The following is an 18960-nucleotide window of genomic DNA, read 5'->3' as shown; positions in this document are numbered from 1 at the left end:
GATAATATTGTGGATAGGGCAACCCAAAGACTGCGATTCATTGGCAGAACACTTAGAAGTCTACTAAAGAGACTGCTTACACAACACTTGTTCGTCCTACTCTGGAGTATTGCTATATGGGATCCGTATCAGGTGGGACTGACGGATGATATCGAAAAAGTTCAAAGAAGGGCGGCTCGTTTCGTATTGTAGAGTAATAGGGGACATAGTGTCACAGACATGATACGTGAATTGGAGTGGCAATCACTCAAACAAAGGCGTTATTCGTTGCGATGGGATCTTCTCATGAAATTTCAATCACCAGTTTTCTACTCCTATTGCGGAAACATTCTGTTGGCGCCCACCTACTTAGGGAGAAATGATCATCACGATAAAATAAGAGAAATCAGGGCTCGCACAGAAAAATTTAAGTGCTCTTTTTTCCCGCATGCTGTTAGAGAGTGGAAGACAGCTTGAAGGTGGTTCATTGAACCCTCTCCCAGGCACTTTATTATGAATAGCAGAGTAATCACGTAGATGTAGAAATCCCAGTCAGAAACAGCAGAGCAATTGGTCAATGCCTTACAAAACATCTGGACCAACATCCCCCAGGACTACATGAATTCTGTGACTCGCAGCTGTCATCACCGATGCCAGGCTGTAGTTATTGTTAGAGCTGGTGTCACCTGTTGCTGAATATTCATTGTACCCAACAAAAAACCTTTGAATTCACATTTTTTCTTCGGTCTGAAATAGATTTTCTTGTGCATCGAAACAAAACAGCTGAGCTGCGCTACGCCTCTGCACTAGCGTTTGCTGCACATATGTCAGCTGTATGTGTGTCTAAAGAGTTGTCTATACCACCGGCACTTACTTTTCACTGAATATCCGGTCTCTGTACAAGTACATTTTTCATGTCCTCAACAAAGGAGCGTGGTTGGCACCGAGCGTGTTGCCTGGCTGGGGAGAGGGGAGGGAGGTTAAATGGACTGTTTGCCGTTTTATGGAAGTATGTGAAATAATGTCGCACTTCTAGGAGGCTGCTAAACATGACGACTACAAAGCATAAGTACGCTTTGTAGCTTCGGATCACGTTCACATTAAGCCGGGTGGATTTAAGCACTCCCTAGTAGTTCCACCCTTTACACGAGAGCAAAAACTGCAGTCGCGTTATATTCCGAAGCCGTACGATCACGTCCAATGGTGCTGAAGACGCACAAAAGGGTGGAATAGTCTGGGAAGTGTCAGCAGTGTCAGTTGTTTGACAACAAGTCTTCCTCTTGCTCATCGCACTGTGAAGTGTCTTTTCGAGCGCGAAATATGTTGAATCAACGCTCCAAGGGAAGGGTGATTTCATTGAACCATTTTCGCCGTCATCTGAGGCTATTTCGAGACAGTTAAGAGAGGCAGTGTCTCTAAAATATTCTACTCGTCCACCCACAAGAAAGCTTCATGATTTAAACGCTAGGCCTTGCAGATCTGACCTCCATTGCAGAGGAGTCAGAAGTAGGGGTGAAATGTGGGTGTGAGGGGTTGTGATAATCTTCCCATCGTGTAACAAATCTAGGATGGCGTGTCGAAAAAAATGTTCAAATGTGTGTGAAATATTATGGGACTTAACTACTAAGGTCATCAGTCCCTAAGCTTTCACACTACTTAACCTAAATTATCCTAAGGATAAACACACAAACCCATGCTCGAGGGAAGACTCGAACCTCCGCCGGGACCAGCCGCGTTTCGAAGATTTGTGGTGAAAGTTGATGATAATGTGACATCATTAACCCATCTTACGGCTCACATGAACTTTGATCTCTGGCTATTTTTCCGGATGTGTCGATACCTTGCTGTTTGTAGCATCGGCGAACCCGAGGGTGACGTTGCAGCGCGCCATGGTTTTTCACAATTAGAGAGGAGGTTTTTGGCACATTTGAGCCAAATTTTAAAGTTATGCGTCACAGTGGGAGGCAGTTAAGGGGTTTCGGAGAAGTGATGTTTTAACTGTGCTGATCAGTGTGGTTGCAATCGGAGCACTGGTTCAGGCGACCATTGGGCATAGAAGGGTCCAGCTGAAGAAAGGGAGGGGTTTAAGTTGTATGGAAGGAAGGTACACTGAAGGGCCAAAAAAACTGGTGAAGGCACGCGTATTCAAATACAGAGTTACGTAAACAGACAGAATACGGCGCCGCGGTCGGCAACGCCCATAAAAGACAAAAAGTGTCTGCCGCAGTTGTCAGATCGGTTACTGTTGTTCCAGTGGTAGGTAATCAAGATTAAAGTTAGTTTGAACGTCGTCTTATAGCCGGACCACGAGCAACATTTCCGAGGTAGCGATGAAGTGGGGATTTTCCCGCTGAACCATTGCACGAGTGTACCGTGAATATCAGGAGTCCGGAAAAACGTCAAATCTCTGACATCGCTGCGGCCGAAAAACGATCCTGCAAGAACGGGATCAACGACGACTGAAGAGAATCGTTCAACGTGACAGAAGTGCAACCCTTCCGCAAATGGCTGCAGATTTCAATGCTGGGCCATCAACAAAGTGTCAGCGTGTGAACCATTCAGCGAAACCTCATCGATATGGACTTTCGGACCCGAAGGCCCACTCATGTACCCTTGATGACTGCTCGACACAAAGCTTTACGCCTCGCTTGGGCTCGCCAACACTGATATTGGATCACTGATGACTGGAAACATATTGCCTGATCGCACGAGTCTCGTTTCAAATTATATCGAGCAGATGGACGTTTACGGCTATGGAGACAACCTCGTGAATCCATGGACCCTGCATGTCAGGAAGGGTCTGTTCAAGCTGGTGGACGCTCTGCAATGGTGTGGGGCGTGTACAGTTGGAGTGATATGGGACCTTTGATACGCCTAGATACAACTCTGACTTGTGACACTTACGTAAGAATCCTGTGTGATCACATGCATCCATTCATGCCCATTGTGCATTCCGACGGACTTGGGCAATTCCAGCAGTACAATGCTACACTGCACACGTCCAGAATTGCTACAGCAACACTCTTCTGAATTTAAACACTTCTGCTGGCCACAAAACATTTTTAAGCGTATCTGGGATGCCTTGCAACGTACTGTTCAGAAGAAATCTTCACCCTCTGCTACTCTTACGGATTTATGGACAGCCCTCCAGGATTCTTAGTGACAATTCCCTCCAGCACGTCCTCAGACATCAGTCGAGTTTATTCTACGTCGTGTTGTGGCACTCCTGCGTGCTCGCGGGTACCCTTCACATTAAGCAGGTATACCAGTTCCCTTGGCTCTTCGGTATAATATTGAAGTTATTCTAGACGAAGCACAAGTTCGAGATGTTGGGCATGACGTTGGTGAAGGGAACAATCCAGCATAATTTGATGTGATTAAGAGAAAATAACGGAATATTAAACCTATCTGGCCACGCAATGATTCGAATCCCCTCTCCCCAATGGAATTCAAGTGACTTTAAGGCAGCGTCTATGTTGAGATTCTTAGACACATACAATTCGCCAAGCTGGACGATAAATCTGATTGGGAGGGGGAGGCGTAAATACTGCTGGTTGGTTGGAAGGGAATTTCATTTTCAGTCTTTCCAAATGTAAGTGTTTTTACTGGTGCATTATCTCGTTAGCTACGGTCCTGCTGGCAGTAGTAATGAGGCTACGACTATTTGTACATTATTCGTGCTGTGATGGCTGCAATAGATTACGTGCGAACTGCTGTTTTGTCTCTATCGCTCTCGATAGAGCTGGCACCTCAACGGATCGTTTTCTAGCTTTCAAGCTTCACTGGGCCATTACGCTGCGTACTAAACTGCAGGTTATAATAACATAGCTCGACTGTGTAGTAACTGTTCTGGAATTCGACAGTTCTGACCCACAGGAGTACGAAAACATATTTACTGAGTGGTTTCCATCCTTAACAATAAGAAGTGAAACTAGCAATAACAGCAGCAAGTTGCTAAGATAATGCTCCTTCATTCTTTGCACGTGTCTTGAATCGAAAATTTTTATAGCGGTCGTTACTAGCTTCTACGTATTGCATTGCTACCACTGGAGCTTACAGAAACAAACGCGGCATCAAGGCTGAAACTGGGAAGTAAAACACTGGATTTTCTTTCTGCAGTGAACAATGTGCGGCGGTTTGTGAGCGATTGCTAGGGTATCTGCCTAAAAATTATTTGGAGACAGCTAACTTGTATTTTTGTATTTTCATAGTTGTGATGTTATTGATTTAATTTTACTTTGAACGCACCGTTCGCGTGTGAGTATTAATACGTGTGTTTGCAGCCATGTCTACGAATACTTCTCCTTAAGATAACTTAGCTCTTTACAAAGGACATTTTCGGGTGAAAATTTCGTATCTCTACAGATACTAAGGAACAGCATTCGAGCGTAGAACGCACAAAAGTATAGTGCAGCTACCACTAAGTACAAAAATTCGCTTGGTAATGACGACGAATGAATCCTAAATTTGGAAGGAAAGCGTGAGAAAGTCAGTGTATGACTGTCATACGTCAAAAGTGGAGAAATATTATAAGTATTGAGAGGTAGCGTAACCAACCTAACAAAGCAACCAAGAAAGAAATCCAAATACAGTAGCAAAGGTGGCGGAGCACACAATAAACTCATCTTTATATACTAGAAAAAGGTGAAAGGGCCGTGGTTAGCGCAGTGCGTAAATAGTCTCATACCACGTAGCTTTGGCCTACAGTGTCGTCGGCGGACACAGCTCGGCACAAAGTCACCGTAGACGCAAGTAGAGTCCGCTGTAATTACTCTCGCCTCTTCATTTCCTCGTTGCTGACTACGGGATGTACGAAATAAAACTGTCAGTTCTTATCACATTCCCTCGATTCCCTGGTCTCACACAGTTAAGGCGAATAAAAATTTATAAGTTCCATAATTCGCATGAAATTTAGACATGGATCATTCCCACCTTCACCTAGTACACGGTCAAAAATCCTTTTTGGGAAGATGATGAAAAAACACTAGGTTCACATCAATCAGTTTTTTTAAATGTAAACTATTTGCAAGCCAGTAAGTCAATTTCATGGAGCAACTAATCCAATATCATCAACTATTATCAACTAGTGTACCAACTCTCACTCATCAAAATAATATTATAGTTTTAAAACTAATTATGAAATTGTTTGATAAATGCCATCTTATTCTGTAAAACGAATGGAAAAACTGATAGAAGGCGACATCGGGGAAGATCAGTTTGGATTCCGGAGAAATGTTGGAACACGTGAGGCAATACTGACCCTACGACTTATCTTAGAAGAAAGATTAACGAAAGGCAAACCTACGTTTCTAGCTTTTGTGGACTTAGAGAAAGCTTTTGACAATCCTGATGGGAATACTCTCTTTCAAATTCTAAAGGTGGCAGGGGTAAAATACAGGGAGCGAAAGGCTATTTACAGTTTGTACAGAAACCAGATGGCAGTTATAAGAGTTGAGGGGTATGAAAGGGAAACAGTGGTTGGGAACGGAGTGAGATAGGGTTGTAACCTATACCCGATGTTATTCAATCTGTATATTGAGCAAGCAATAAAGGAAACAAAAGAAACGTTCGGAGTAGGAATTAAAATCCACGGAGAAGAGCCGATGACATTGTAATTCTGTCAGAGACAGCAAAGGACTTGGAAGAGCAGCTGAACGGAATGGACAGTGTCTTGAAAGGAGGGTATAAGACGAACATCAACAAAAGCAAAACAAGGATAATAGAATGTAGTCAAATTAAGTCGGCTGATGCTGAGGTAATTAGATTAGGAAATGAGACACTTAAAGTAGTAAAGGAGGTTTGCTATTTGGGGAGCAAAATAACTGATGATGGTCGAAGTAGAGAGGATATAAAATGTAGACTGGCAATAGCACGGAAAGCGTTTCTGAAGAAGAAAAATTTGTTAACATCGAGTATAGATTTAAATGACAGGAAGTAGTTTCTTGAAGTATGGAGTGTATGGAGTGTAGCCATGTATGGAAGTGAAACGTGGACGATAAATAGCTTAGATAAGAAGAGAATAGAAGCTTTCGAAATGTGGCGCTACAGAAGAATGCTGAAGATTAGATGGGTAGAGCCCATAACTAATGAGGAGGTATTGAATAGAATTGGGGAGAAGAGGAGCTGTGCCAAAACTTGACTAGAAGGAGGGATCGGTTGGTAGGACGTGTTCTGAGATATCGAGGGATCACCAATTTAGTATTGGAGGGCAGCGTGGAGGGTAAAAATCATAGAGGAATACACTAAGCAGTTTCAGAGAAATGTAGGTTGCAGTAGGTACTGGGTGTTGAAAAAGCTTGCACAGGATACAGTAGCATGGAGAGCTGCATCAAACCAGTCTCAGGACTGAAGACCACAACAACAACATTACAGTGTGCCCAACCTTACTAAGTAATTCACCTTAGAGCCAAATGATGTGCTATGGGGAAGGTGGTAATATAAGAAAGGGTGGTCTGTTTGTCCCTTTTGGAGGACGAAAGGGGGGGGGGGGGGGTTCAGAGTAAATCAATGGTTCGGATTGCTTCTTTCCCCTCCCAGCTTACCTACGGGTTTATTCGACTGTTAGCCTCTGCCATGTCTGTCTAAGGCACCAATGACTGTACTGTTTAAGATGCAAGGCACAAACACCTGTCATAACTAGTATTACTAGACTCACGTGTAAAAGGTACTCTAAGAAAGAAGAAAAATTCCTTTTGCCTAGTGGCAGGAACTAGTCAATTGCATAACGAATTCCTGCTCATCTGGAAGCTGTAACTTACGTAAATTTATGTTTATGTATATTTGGCCGGTTCTCTCTTCCAGTCTCGTATTGTTTGTGGTAAAAAGGATTGTCAGTATGCTTATGTGTGGACTTTAATCTCTCTGATTTTACCCTCACGGTCTCTTCGCGAGATATACGTAGGAGGGAGGAATATACTGCTAGACTTGGGTCGGTGAAAGTATGTTCTCGAAACTTTAACAAAAGCCCGTACAGAGCTACTGAGCGTCTCTCCTGCAAAGTCTTCTCCGTAACGCTCTCCCGATTACTAAATAATCCTGTAACGAAGCGCGCTGCTCTCCGTTGGATCTTCTCTATCTCTTCTATCAACCCTATCTGGTACGGATCCCACACTGCTGAGCAGTATTCAACCAGTGGGCGAACAAGCGTACTGTAACCTACTTCCTTTGTTTTCGGATTACATTTCCTTAGGCTTCTTCCAATGCATCTCAGTCTGGCATCTGCTTTGCAACGATCAACTTTATATGATCATTCCATTTTAAATCACTCCTAATGGGTACTCCCAGATTGTTTCTAGTCAGCAAAAAACTGTTGTCTCTTTTTCCGATTCGGTACCTCTTAAGGCTTTTACTCAACGTGCTTGTGTGTTTTATACAGGTAGTTGGTTATTAGTGTGTTTTTTGCCATGCAAAAGTTTTTCATTTCATTACGGGTAGAAACTGTTGCCTTGAAAGGAGAATGTTGTAAAAGTTCGCATGTCTTACCTGGCGAGCGTGTGTGCTTGCCGTAAGTTAACTGGCAGAAATTTGTAAATTTATATATATATATATATATATATATATATATATATATATATATATATATATATATATTTTGGAAATGTTAATGCTATTAACTGTGAATGACCCTCTCCCCTCCCCCCCCCCCCCCCCCCCCCGTGTGCATGACTCATGCGTTTTAGCCTTTTTCTGTTTTGAGAACGTTTGTTGCAGACAAGTTAGATTTTGCACCATTTGGTGAATGGAGTGAAATTCACCTGTAATTTAGCTGAGCTTGAAATATTATGCAGCGTCGCGTTGTATACGTTAAATTGCTTGCCTGTACTTGCCTTTCACAGGCGTGAATTTTTTTGTAATAATTTAAAAGTCCTTTCCTATCGTAAGTTGTGACTTATTTGTTAAATGGTTGTTGTTTTTTTTTAAATATCGTAAGGTCTTGCACCAAATCTGAATAAAAATTGTTACTGAAAACTGAGTGGCAGTTATTCCTTGGCACCTACTTGCACTTTACATTTTGTATATTGATTGAGATTAATAACCTTTGGTGAACCAGTAGTAATTTTACGGCTCAAGCATATCCATGCGACGCAATTTGTTGTCCTGCAACAGAGTACGTGTCGGGTGTAGGAGCCGGCGGTACGTAGCCGCCGCCGTGCGGCGAACATTGCTATAGAACTGCACTGCTAAACATTTGAGTACGGGCACCGCCGTTGCTTGGGAAAGCCCCCCACCGACATCCATGTATTTTATATTTTTTCCGTTTATGAGGCTCCCAGCGACCGACCCGTACTGGCGTAGCCACTGAAGCGCCATATGCATTTCATCCTCTGATCTGGCCAGGAACTCAACGTCATCGTCGAATGCACCACAATGAAAGGTCACGTCCCGCATGGAAATGCCTGTCAATCGCTGCCGTATACTATGTAAAGCTGGTTGAAGCGCTGCCGCAAATAGTATACCCGACAAAGGGCACCGTCCAACAACAATGTGACCAGACTGGTCACTGTTGATCAACATGCGGGAGCGTACTCCGTGGACCAGTCGAAGGACCACCTGTGCAGACTCTTCAGAGAGGCCCATGTGTTCCAAAACTGCGCGTAGGAAGCCGTGGTCGACGCGGTCGAATGCGTGGTCAAAATCGACGGCTGCAAGAGCTCCCCGTCAAAGCAAATACGTCGCGGTATGCTCCTAACGCTGTGTAAATGTTGCTGACACCACCTAAACATGTCTGATCGGTGTGGATGGCTTTCCCGATAGCGGTGTGGAGACGTGTGCGGAGGATGCGGGCGAAGATCTTGTAGTCGTTGTTGAGGAGTGTGAGTGGGCGATAGTCCTGCCACCTACAACCACCATTCGGTTTCGGTACTGGGATCAATATGCCGTCTGTGAATTCTGTGGGGACAGTGAAATCAGAGCGGATCAGTTCTTGAAACATTTGGAGCCACTTGTCATCCATAAGGTCATAAAAAGTGCGGTAGAATTCCAGGGGTAAACCGTCCGGAACAGGCGATTTGTTCGGTGCTCCACGTGCCAAGAACGACGTCATCTCGTCGGATGTAATGGGCAACAGCGGAGTAACAGCGGGTGCCACGTCCCTAGGGGCGGGAAAATCGTGCAGCAGCTCGTCATAATCACGTACGTTTCGCGGATCTTCCATGTACAAGGTCCCATAGCGTCGGGCGAACGTGTGCGCTATGTCCGCTTGCGTCGCTCCGCGGTCGCCCTCCTCCGCGTTTAAAGCCGTAATGAGCTGACTTTGTGGTGGCGCCTCTCGCGCACAATGTGGCAGACTGATGCCGTTTCGTTGGGGATGCAGTCTTGCAGTCGCGCACGGATGCGGACACGTTCTAACTTCTCTGCCTTGATGCGAAGCAGACGAGCTTTGATACGTTATACGGACATCTGACGTTCGTGAGACGGCGATTGTGTCGCTAGCTCACGTAACGCTGTATAGTAAAATTCCAATGTTGTCCTTTGCCAGTTCGATCTTTCACGCCCCTAGGCCATCAGGGTCTTTCGGAGTGCAGGTTTGACACAACCCAGCCACCACAGCAACGTGGAAGCATAAATGGGCAGGCGCCTGAAACAACGACGCCACGTGTCAGTACCTGCTTGCCGACAGCGCTTCCTCGCGAAGGAGGAAGACGTTCAGTATCCACTGGTCTCTGCTGTGTCTTGTGAGTTGTCGGGGTAAGAGTGCATATATACGAGAGATGATCCGTGAAGGCCGTCGGCCAGAGTTCTGCATCACGCGTTGCTGTGCGGAGAGCAAGCGAGACGTATATCCGGTCCAGACGACTGGCACAGTGGCTGGTAAAGTGCGTGTACCCTCGCTGGTTCCCATGGTGTAAGAGTCATGTGTCGTGGAGCGCGAGGTCACGTATCAGTGCTTGTAGCGCCGGGGATGGGACGTAATGCTGTATCTGGTCCTCGGGCCGCAGAACACTGTTAAAATCGCCGCCCACTATGTAATGGTCCAAATTTCCTTGCAAAAGTGGGGCTACCTCCTCCGAATAGAAGACATACCTGTCACCATGGTGCGAATTACCAGAGGGAGCGTAGACGTTAATTAGGCGGACTGCGCCAAGTGTGGGAGCGATGCCTCCGTCACGTCCGTCGCGTCTATGCCATGTCGGACAAGGATGGCCGTTCCTTCTGCGCCATCAGTAGAGGGTAGGCTGTATGTGGTGTAGCCATATAGGTCTAAATGCAATTCGGGACTGACCTCCTGGAGAAGGGCAACGTCCAAGTCTACCGCTCTGATCATGTTGTGTAACATACGGGTCTTGATAGTGGAGTGGACACCATTGACATAGACTGTTCCCACACGGTATGACTGAGACATATCAAGTGGTAGAGGCAGTGTGCTGGTGCAAGCCCATGGTGATCTCGCACAACTCACAGCCATTCAGCTGCATGCCATGCATTACTGTGACGTATGATCCCCTGAGTGCCACAGCCCTCCGAGCTCAATATCAGCCACGGACTCTGGTGGAGGTATCGATGTGTGCTGTGCATCATTGGCCTCCATATCGTCTGTCCAACCACCAAGAGAGGATTGGGAGGTCAGTGGTGGCTGGTCGCTTTCATAGCCCACAGTTTGTGAGTCTGAAGGTCTCGCAGTATGGTGGTACAACATGCAATGTGTGGTTTTCATGAGCAGTAAAAAGGCCGGAAATGATGTTTATGTTGATCTCTATTGCAACTTTCTGTACAGGTTCCGGATCTCTCGAAACCGAGGTGATACAGTACTTTTTTTGACGTGTATAGAAATAAATAACCTTTTCGCCATAGTCATTTCTTACCACCTTTGGGCAGTGTGCTTTGTAAGTGACTAAAATACACCTTTTGTCTGCTGTGGAAAAAACAAAAATTACGTTCGAGGTATGCGAAATAAAATTTTATCGTAATACGGTATTCTCTCTAGTATTTGTAGTGACATACAATCTGTATACAGTTCTGAATATTATGGTCTTAGTCAAATGTTAGCGGTTGTACAACATTGCGAAAAATTTGAACTGTTTTTCACTTTTTTTGAAACTTAAAAAATTATATAAAGCTGCTCTATGGGACACAGTGTAACAGTTTACTGTGGGGCACAGTGAAGTGGACAGTGCACCCTGTTTCTAGATGCCAACGACAATGATGAGGGCCAGTGAGGAACCATGACAGAATTCTTTTTGTCCTAATATTTTTAGGTTTCTGCAAAGTTGGTGAAAGGACGAGCAGCTAGTAAATTGGAAAGATGGGAAGGACAACAAATAAGCGAGTTAAAAAAAGTGCCAGACATCATTCTTGACATTGGAAGATAAAGCAGGTAAAGAAAACCAAAACTAACAAGAGACATCTGTCTTCAAAAGAATCAGATTTGTCTGGAACAGCACAAGACAAAACTATGATCCCTTAAATTACTCAGTCAATGAGGATAAAATGAGGGCAAATAAGAAAACCTCAGGCCACTGTGAAGACGACTGTGTTTTGGTTGAGTCCCTGACAAGAAATAATTTCACTTTATTGGTAAAATGGTCAGGAGTAAGGATAAACGTGGTGACGATGTAGTGATATTTCTCTGTGGGATGGCGAATAATCCAGATGCATTTGTATATCCTTTTATTGTAGACACAATATCAGAAAAGTGTATAGTAATGGTTTTACCAAAATCTATTTACTTGGGAAAAACAAAAAAGTTGCAGGCATACATTAAGCTGAAGTTAAAAAGGTTTAGCATTTGAAGAATGTTGTAAAGAAATTAAAATTATTTTTCAAAGATTGTAAAAATTAGTTCTGAGTAACATTTAAGTTTAGCTTGTATTCTGAAGCAGCTGAATAATAGAAATTACGCCAACATGAATATAATTGCTCGCGCTTGTTACAGTGTACCTCGGTATATGTTACATTCCATCCCAGACTGGAGCACGCTTACCTAATACCAGTTTTAAAGTCATTCTAAGTCTGTGGGCTTTAAATGATTGCTGAGGGGTCCTTAAAGAAAAATGCATAAAAAGAGTAATGTCTTCACAAATACATTTCTCAAAATTTAAGGAAATAACTCTTTTATTACAGTGTGCCCAACCTTACTAAGTAATTCACCTTAGAGCCAAATGATGTGCTATGGGAATGTCTTATCCATACATTTATCCTAGCCCTTCTGTTTAGAACGGTGAATATTTAAAGATACACCCTATTATGCGTAGTGAAATGTCACTCTTCTGGAACGCTTACAGATAACTTCTGTACTGTACATGCAAAGGAAGTGAGCAGAACGCGCCATAGCTATTTCAAATATACGTATGTACTAGTCACGACAGCAGTGCAGTTCAGAATCTTTTAGTAAGAAAATGTTTAATTGTATTTCAACATGAATAAAGTCACCACTGGGCACACAATGTAACTGCATGAAACACGTGGAACAAAGAATCAGAATAGGTACAGTACTTAAGCAAGAGAAGGGATGTGATGAGTTCAAACGCTCTAATATTCGGAGGGATAGATATAAACCCGATTCTGCGTCTTGCTTCGAAGGTTACATGTCTCAAAAAGCTCCTAACGTATTGTCTTAACACAGAAAGGGCTCATTCAAGTCCTTTAAATGTTGGAAATAATATCACAGAAAGCGATGCAATACGAATAGAAAATAGGCACGCACTTATAGCGCGATGTCTATGAATGCACGACACCTCCCGGCTTATGATCTACATACATTATGTTCAGGTACACTGAGGTGACAAAAGGTCATAGGATAGCGATATACAGGGTGTTACAAAAAGGCACAGCCAAACTTTCAGGAAACATTCCTCACACACAAATAAAGAAAAGATGTTATGTGGACATGTGTCCGGAAACGCTTAATTTCTATGTTAGAGCTCATTTTAGTTTCGTCAGTATGTACTGTACTTCCTCGATTCACCGCCAGTTGGCCCAACTGAAGGAAGGTAATGTTGACTTCGGTACTTGTGTTGACATGCGACTCATTGCTCTACAGTACTAGCATCAAGCACATCAGTACGTAGCATCAACAGGTTAGTGTTCATCACGAACGTGGTTTTGCAGTCAGAGCAATGTTTACAAATGCGAAGTTGGCAGATGCCCATTTGATGTATGGATTAGCACGGGGCAATAGCCGTGGCGCGGTACGTTTGTATCGAGACAGATATCCAGAACGAAGGTCTCCCGACAGGAAGACGTTCGAAGCAATTGATCAGCGACTTAGGGAGCACGGAACATTCCAGCCTATGACTCGCGACTGGGGAAGACCTAGAACGACGAGGACACCTGCACTGGACGAGGCAATTCTTCGTGCAGTTGACGATAACCCTAATGTCAGCGTCAGAGAAGTTGCTGCTGTACAAGGTAACGTTGACCACGTCACTTTATGGAGAGTGCTACGGGAGAACCAGTTGTTTCCGTACCATGCACTGCGTGTGCAGGCACTATTAGCAGCTGATTGGCCTCCACGGGTACAGTTCTGCAAATAGTTCATCCAATAATGTGTCAATCCTCATTTCAGTGCAAATGTTCTCTTTACGGGTGAGGCTTCATTCCAAAGTGATCAAATTGTAAATTTTCACAATCGACATGTGTGGGCTGACAAGAATCCGCACGCAATTGTGCAATCACGTCACCAACACAGATTTTCTGTGAACGTTTGGGCAGGCATTGTTGGTGACGTCTTGATTGGACCCCATGTTCTTCCACCTACGCTCAATGGAGCACATTATCATGATTTCATACGGGGGACTCTACTTGTGCTGCTAGAACGTGTGCCTTTACAAGTACGACACAACATGTGGTTCATGCACGATGGAGCCCCTGCACATTTCAGTCGAAGTGTTCGCACGCTTCTCAACACAGGTTCGGTGACCGATGGATTGGCAGAGGCTGACAAATTTCATGGCCTCCACGCTCTCCTGACCTCAGCCCTCTTGACTTTCATTTATGGGGCCACTTGAAAGCTCTTGTCTACGCAACCCCGGTACCAAATGTAGAGACTCTTCATGCCCGTATTGTGGATGGCTGTGATACAATACGCCATTCTCCAGGGCTGCATCAGCGCATCAGGGATTCCATGCGACAGAAGGTGGATGCATGTATCCTCGCTAACGGAGGACATTTTCAACATTTCCTGTAAAAAAGTATGTGAAGTCACGCTAGTACGTTCTGTTGCTGTGTGTTTCCATTCCATGATTAATGTAATTTGAAGAGAAGTAATAAAATGAGCTCTTACATGGAAATTAAGCGTTTCCGGACAGATGTACATATAACATATTTTCTTTCTTCGTGTGTGAGGAATGTTTCCTGAAAGTTTGGTCGTACCTTTTTGTAACACCCTGTATACATATATAAATGGCGGTACTATCACAGCCGACCGCTGTGGCCGAGCGCTTCTAGGCGTTTCAGTCTGGAACCGCGCGACCGCTACGGTCGCAGGTTCGAATCCTGCCTCGGGCATGGATCTGTGTGATGTCCTTAGGTTAGTTAGGTTTAAGTAGTTCTACGTTATGGGGGACTGATGACCTCAGATGTTAAGTCCCATAGTGCTCAGAGCCATTTGAACCAATTTTTTGGTACTACCGCATACACAAGGCATAAAAGGACAGTCCATTGCCGTAGTTGTCTTTTGTACTCAGATGAGAAAAGCTTTCTGACCTGATTATGGCCGCACGACAGGAATTAACAGACATTGAACGCGGAATGGTAGTTAGAGCTAGATGCAAGGGATATTCCATTTCGGAAATCGTTAAGGTATTCAAAATTTCGAGATCCACAATATCAGGGGTGTGCCGAGAATACGAAATTTCAGAGATTACCTCTCCCCACGGGCAACGCAGTTGCCGACGGCCTTCCCTTAACGACCGAGAGCAGCAGTGTTTGCGTAGAGTTGTCGGTGCTAAGAGACAAGCAACACTGCGTGAAATAACGGCAGAAATCAATGTGGGACGTACGCTGAACGCATCCGTTAGGACAGTGCGGCGACAGTGCGACTGGACTATGGCACCAGACGACCGACGCGAGTGTCTTTGCTGACAGCACGACATCGCTTGCACCGCCTCTCCTGGGATCGGGACCATGTGGATGGACCCTACACGACATTCAAACCGCGACCTGGTCAAATGAATCACGATTTCAGTTGGTAAGAGCTGATGGTGCAGATCGCAGAGTGTGGGGCAGACCGCACGAAGCCATGGACCCATGTCGTCGACAACGCACTGTGCAAGCTGGTGGTGCCTCCATAATGATGTGGGCAATGTTTACGTGGAATGGACTGGATCCTCTGGACCAAGTAAAACGATCATCAACTGGGAATGGTTATGTTCGGCTACTTGGAGACCATTTGCCTCCATTTGCTCAATATTTCCACAGGGGACTTCTAACGACTTTCTGAGTCGATTTGCTACACTACGTGCGGCAAAAAGTGGTCCAACAGGGTATTAGGAGGTATCATGTGACTTTTGTCACCTCAGTGTATAAAAGTGTGTCACCACATCTGCATCTCTCGAGCATTAGTCTCCGAATAGATATTCTCTACCAACCACGTGCCTCGTACAACAATCATTGGCTTGTGTGGCTGGGCCCTGCAAAGATCATCTGAAAGACAACCTACTAAGTGTAGCCAAAGACAGTAATGCTTCCACAGATCGGTAGCTTGATGCAGAAAATGTCTGCAAAGTATCTCTGACTTAACAAAACGAGAAAGAAGACCAATACTGAAAGTTGACAGTTTAAGAGATAACTTTCAAATTGTATCATTTATTTGGATGAAAAGTATGTTTCACTTCAGTACTGATTATTTCATAATTCAAAAAATCACCATCGTGTGTGTACTGATCTTATAAATGTTATGGCTTTGTAACGGATAGTCTGGCCTGCCCATTTTCAAACTGCCGTTAGATGGATCTTACAGAGGACAGTGAGTTATGGAACTCAACATACTCCCACTCCAAAATAAGTCACCTCATTTTACAAATAGACATAAATTTAAAAAACAATAAGGTTCAGAAACAAGGAAAATTTCAAAAATAATACTAGACACAAAATCGGGGAACATAAACATGAAATTCAATAACTTTTGGTTACACAAACCAACAACTGTTACTGTCTGGCTGATGAGTGACATGAAAGGTACTAACATTGAACACAAAAGTAACAAAATATTACTAACATACTGCATATAAATGTGTGTAGTCAATACTGACAACAGTCAGTCCACAAAAAATACATGCACAGCTTCTAAAGCTGATATTATGAATTACATGACGATAGCATTTGTTCCCAAAAGAACAGTTACCATAGATGACCATGCAGCTTTTTTAGAATTGAAATGATAATTAAATGGACAGTCTAGCTGCAAACAGACGTTGAAGTACTTCATTAAGAACATGTTGAAAATGTGTGCCCCAACCAGGACTCGAACCTTGGATCTCCTGCTTACATGGCACACACTTTATCCATCTGAGCCACCGACGGCACAGAGAGTAGAGCGACTGCAGGGACTTGTCCCTTGCACGCTCCCCGTGAGACCCACATTCCCAACATGTCCACACCACTACATTCGCAGTGCGCCTAAGAGATGTTTGCCCATCATACTCATTACTCGTGGCAGATACTATCGTCATGTATAGTTAAAAAAATATGGCTTCCCGGCCATTCACCTTCTTGTGCGAACGCACACACTATGCCCGAACTCGTACAGGACTTGGTAGATTAATCTGCCACGAGTAATGAGTATGACAGGCAAACATCTCTTAGGCGCACTACGGATGTAGTGGTGTGGACATGTTGGGAATGTGGGTCTCACCGCGAGCGTGCAAGGGATACGTTCCTGCAGTCCCGCTATCCTCTGTGCCCTCGGTGGCTGAGATGGATAGAGCGTCTGCAATGTAAGCAGGAGATCCCGGGTTCCTGTCCCGGTTGGAGCACATATTTTCAACATGTCCCTAATGAAGTACATGAACGCCTGTTTGCAGCTAGGGTGTCCATTTAATTATCATTTCATTATGAATTAAAGATTTTGTTCCTGTAAACAGCAATTAAGCAATGGGCCTTTATCATCTACCACGACACAAATCTGAGGGAACACATAACTGATTTACTGCTTCGGCAGAGGATACAATCCTGCTATAGGCCTCTTAACCTGTTTATTAGTAGTTTTCACCATCAGCACATGCACACGATTATCAGGTCCAGGAAACAGCTGCTGGACGACTCCCAGCCTCTACTTCAAGGGAGGCAATTAATACTCGTCGACCAGGACATGGTCACCTAATATCGTGGAGTTAGCGCAACGTGATCCGGCGGTAAACCCGTGAAGACAATGACAATGAGACAAGTGGAGTGAGTGGTCTTTGATAATTACGTCAGCTTTCCTCAGTTCACTTCGGCCCCTACACACGTCAGTAGGCGCTGTTGTAACTGCAACGTATGGGTTCTTCACAACACGTCCCTGGGACTTCAGATTTCTATACAGTGCCTTCTTGCCTGCAAGCAGTGTCGTAAATCTGCCTCGCAAAACATCTGCAAGATGCCAACAAATAGTCTATTGAAATTTAAAACCACTAAAATCGATAAAATGTTGTGTGTACTGTACCTGTTTATCTATCTGTTACTTTATTACTGTACTGCACACCAATAATCAGTAAATGAAATCATAATAAGCACAAGTATTATCTGAAACCAGTTACAAGTTAAATAAATTTTGGAACTAAAGCTATTGGAAACTAATACAAATTTCTATTTTCAAAACAGGTAAAACTGTTAATTTGCAAATACCACACACTCCACCGTAAAAGACCTTGTTTGAAGGTGCACTATCAATGAAGTATGGTTTAACTGTTCACAAGACATATAACTATTTTTTTTAAATTTATAGAATTTAGCTCGCTGTAAATCTATAACAGAAGAATTAAAATGTATTCGTAATAGCTGTAATATGAGTATATTATATTCCACTTAAACGTACAGAAAACGCTGCTCAAGATAGAACCTCATGTGTAACAGCAAAAACAGTAGAAAATGGTGTAAATTGCTTATGGCAGTCTCTAGTGTGCATCCATTCATTTGATTCTAAAATCAGTCACTAGACTGAAGTACCAAGCAGAAAACATCATGTATTCCAAGGCACACCATCCTCTAGGAGGAACACTCTCTCCCATTGAAAATGAAATGCACTTGTAAATATTGCACTTTAAAATAACGTTTATTCAATTTATTTTGAAAGGACTCCATATCTGATTAGCCAGAGTCTGACAATAAAGTTTATGACACTCTTACCACTGCTGCCATTCCTCGGAGCCCCTGTTGAAACAACAACTGGTCCCCCTCTGATACTGTCTTATTAAGACACTTCAGACGTTGAAGGAAAGCAAGGGCAATACCAAATCCAATAGCACTGTCGTAGTAATGCGCTGCAGTGTTCAAACCGATCATCGAACTGAGGGCAAAAACCCGCCTTCACCCTAATAATACAAAGCACTCTCCCTAACGCGTGTTATCAGGGGCTGAGGTGGGGAGGGGGCAGAAAGGTGAAACATAACGGCCACCCAAAAAATTATAAAAATAAAACAAATTTTGTTAACTGTTGTTAACTTAAATAAACAATGTAATTTTTAAAAGGTACTAATGTGTAAGTAGGGTCCAGAACCTGAAAATATCTTTAGCACACATTTAGCAAATATGAACACACTTTTAATGACATGTGCTGCCAAGAGAGGGGTATTGTATTGTATGTTAACTGAGGGCCTAGAAACGACAGAGAGGCTCCGCAGCCGCAGTGGTCCACAACCAAATGATGACTACTGCAGTCCATTTCACCCCTCCGCTGCCCCACACCGAACCCAGGGCTACTGTGCGGTTTGGCCTCCTGTGGATCCTGCCCCCAGGGGACATCTCACACCAGGCAAGTGTAGCCCCTATGTTTGCGTGGTAGAGTAATGGTGGTGTACGTGTACGTGGAGAACTCTTTTACACAGCAATCGTCGATATAGTGTA

At 43.9% G+C, this 18960-nt stretch overlaps 1 protein-coding gene across 1 annotated transcript in view; it reads right to left on the bottom strand.

Annotated features, from left to right (window-relative positions):
• The window catches only part of LOC126284100 (uncharacterized), a 305109-nt gene that overhangs the window by 35876 nt on the left and 250273 nt on the right, over positions 1-18960 (bottom strand). The window lies entirely within an intron of this gene.

This window comes from Schistocerca gregaria, chromosome 8, assembly GCF_023897955.1.
Source record: "Schistocerca gregaria isolate iqSchGreg1 chromosome 8, iqSchGreg1.2, whole genome shotgun sequence".
In the NCBI taxonomy this organism is placed as follows: Eukaryota; Metazoa; Arthropoda; class Insecta; order Orthoptera; family Acrididae; genus Schistocerca; species Schistocerca gregaria.
Note: the sequence above shows the minus strand (reverse complement) of the source record. Positions and strands in the feature narration are given on the sequence as shown.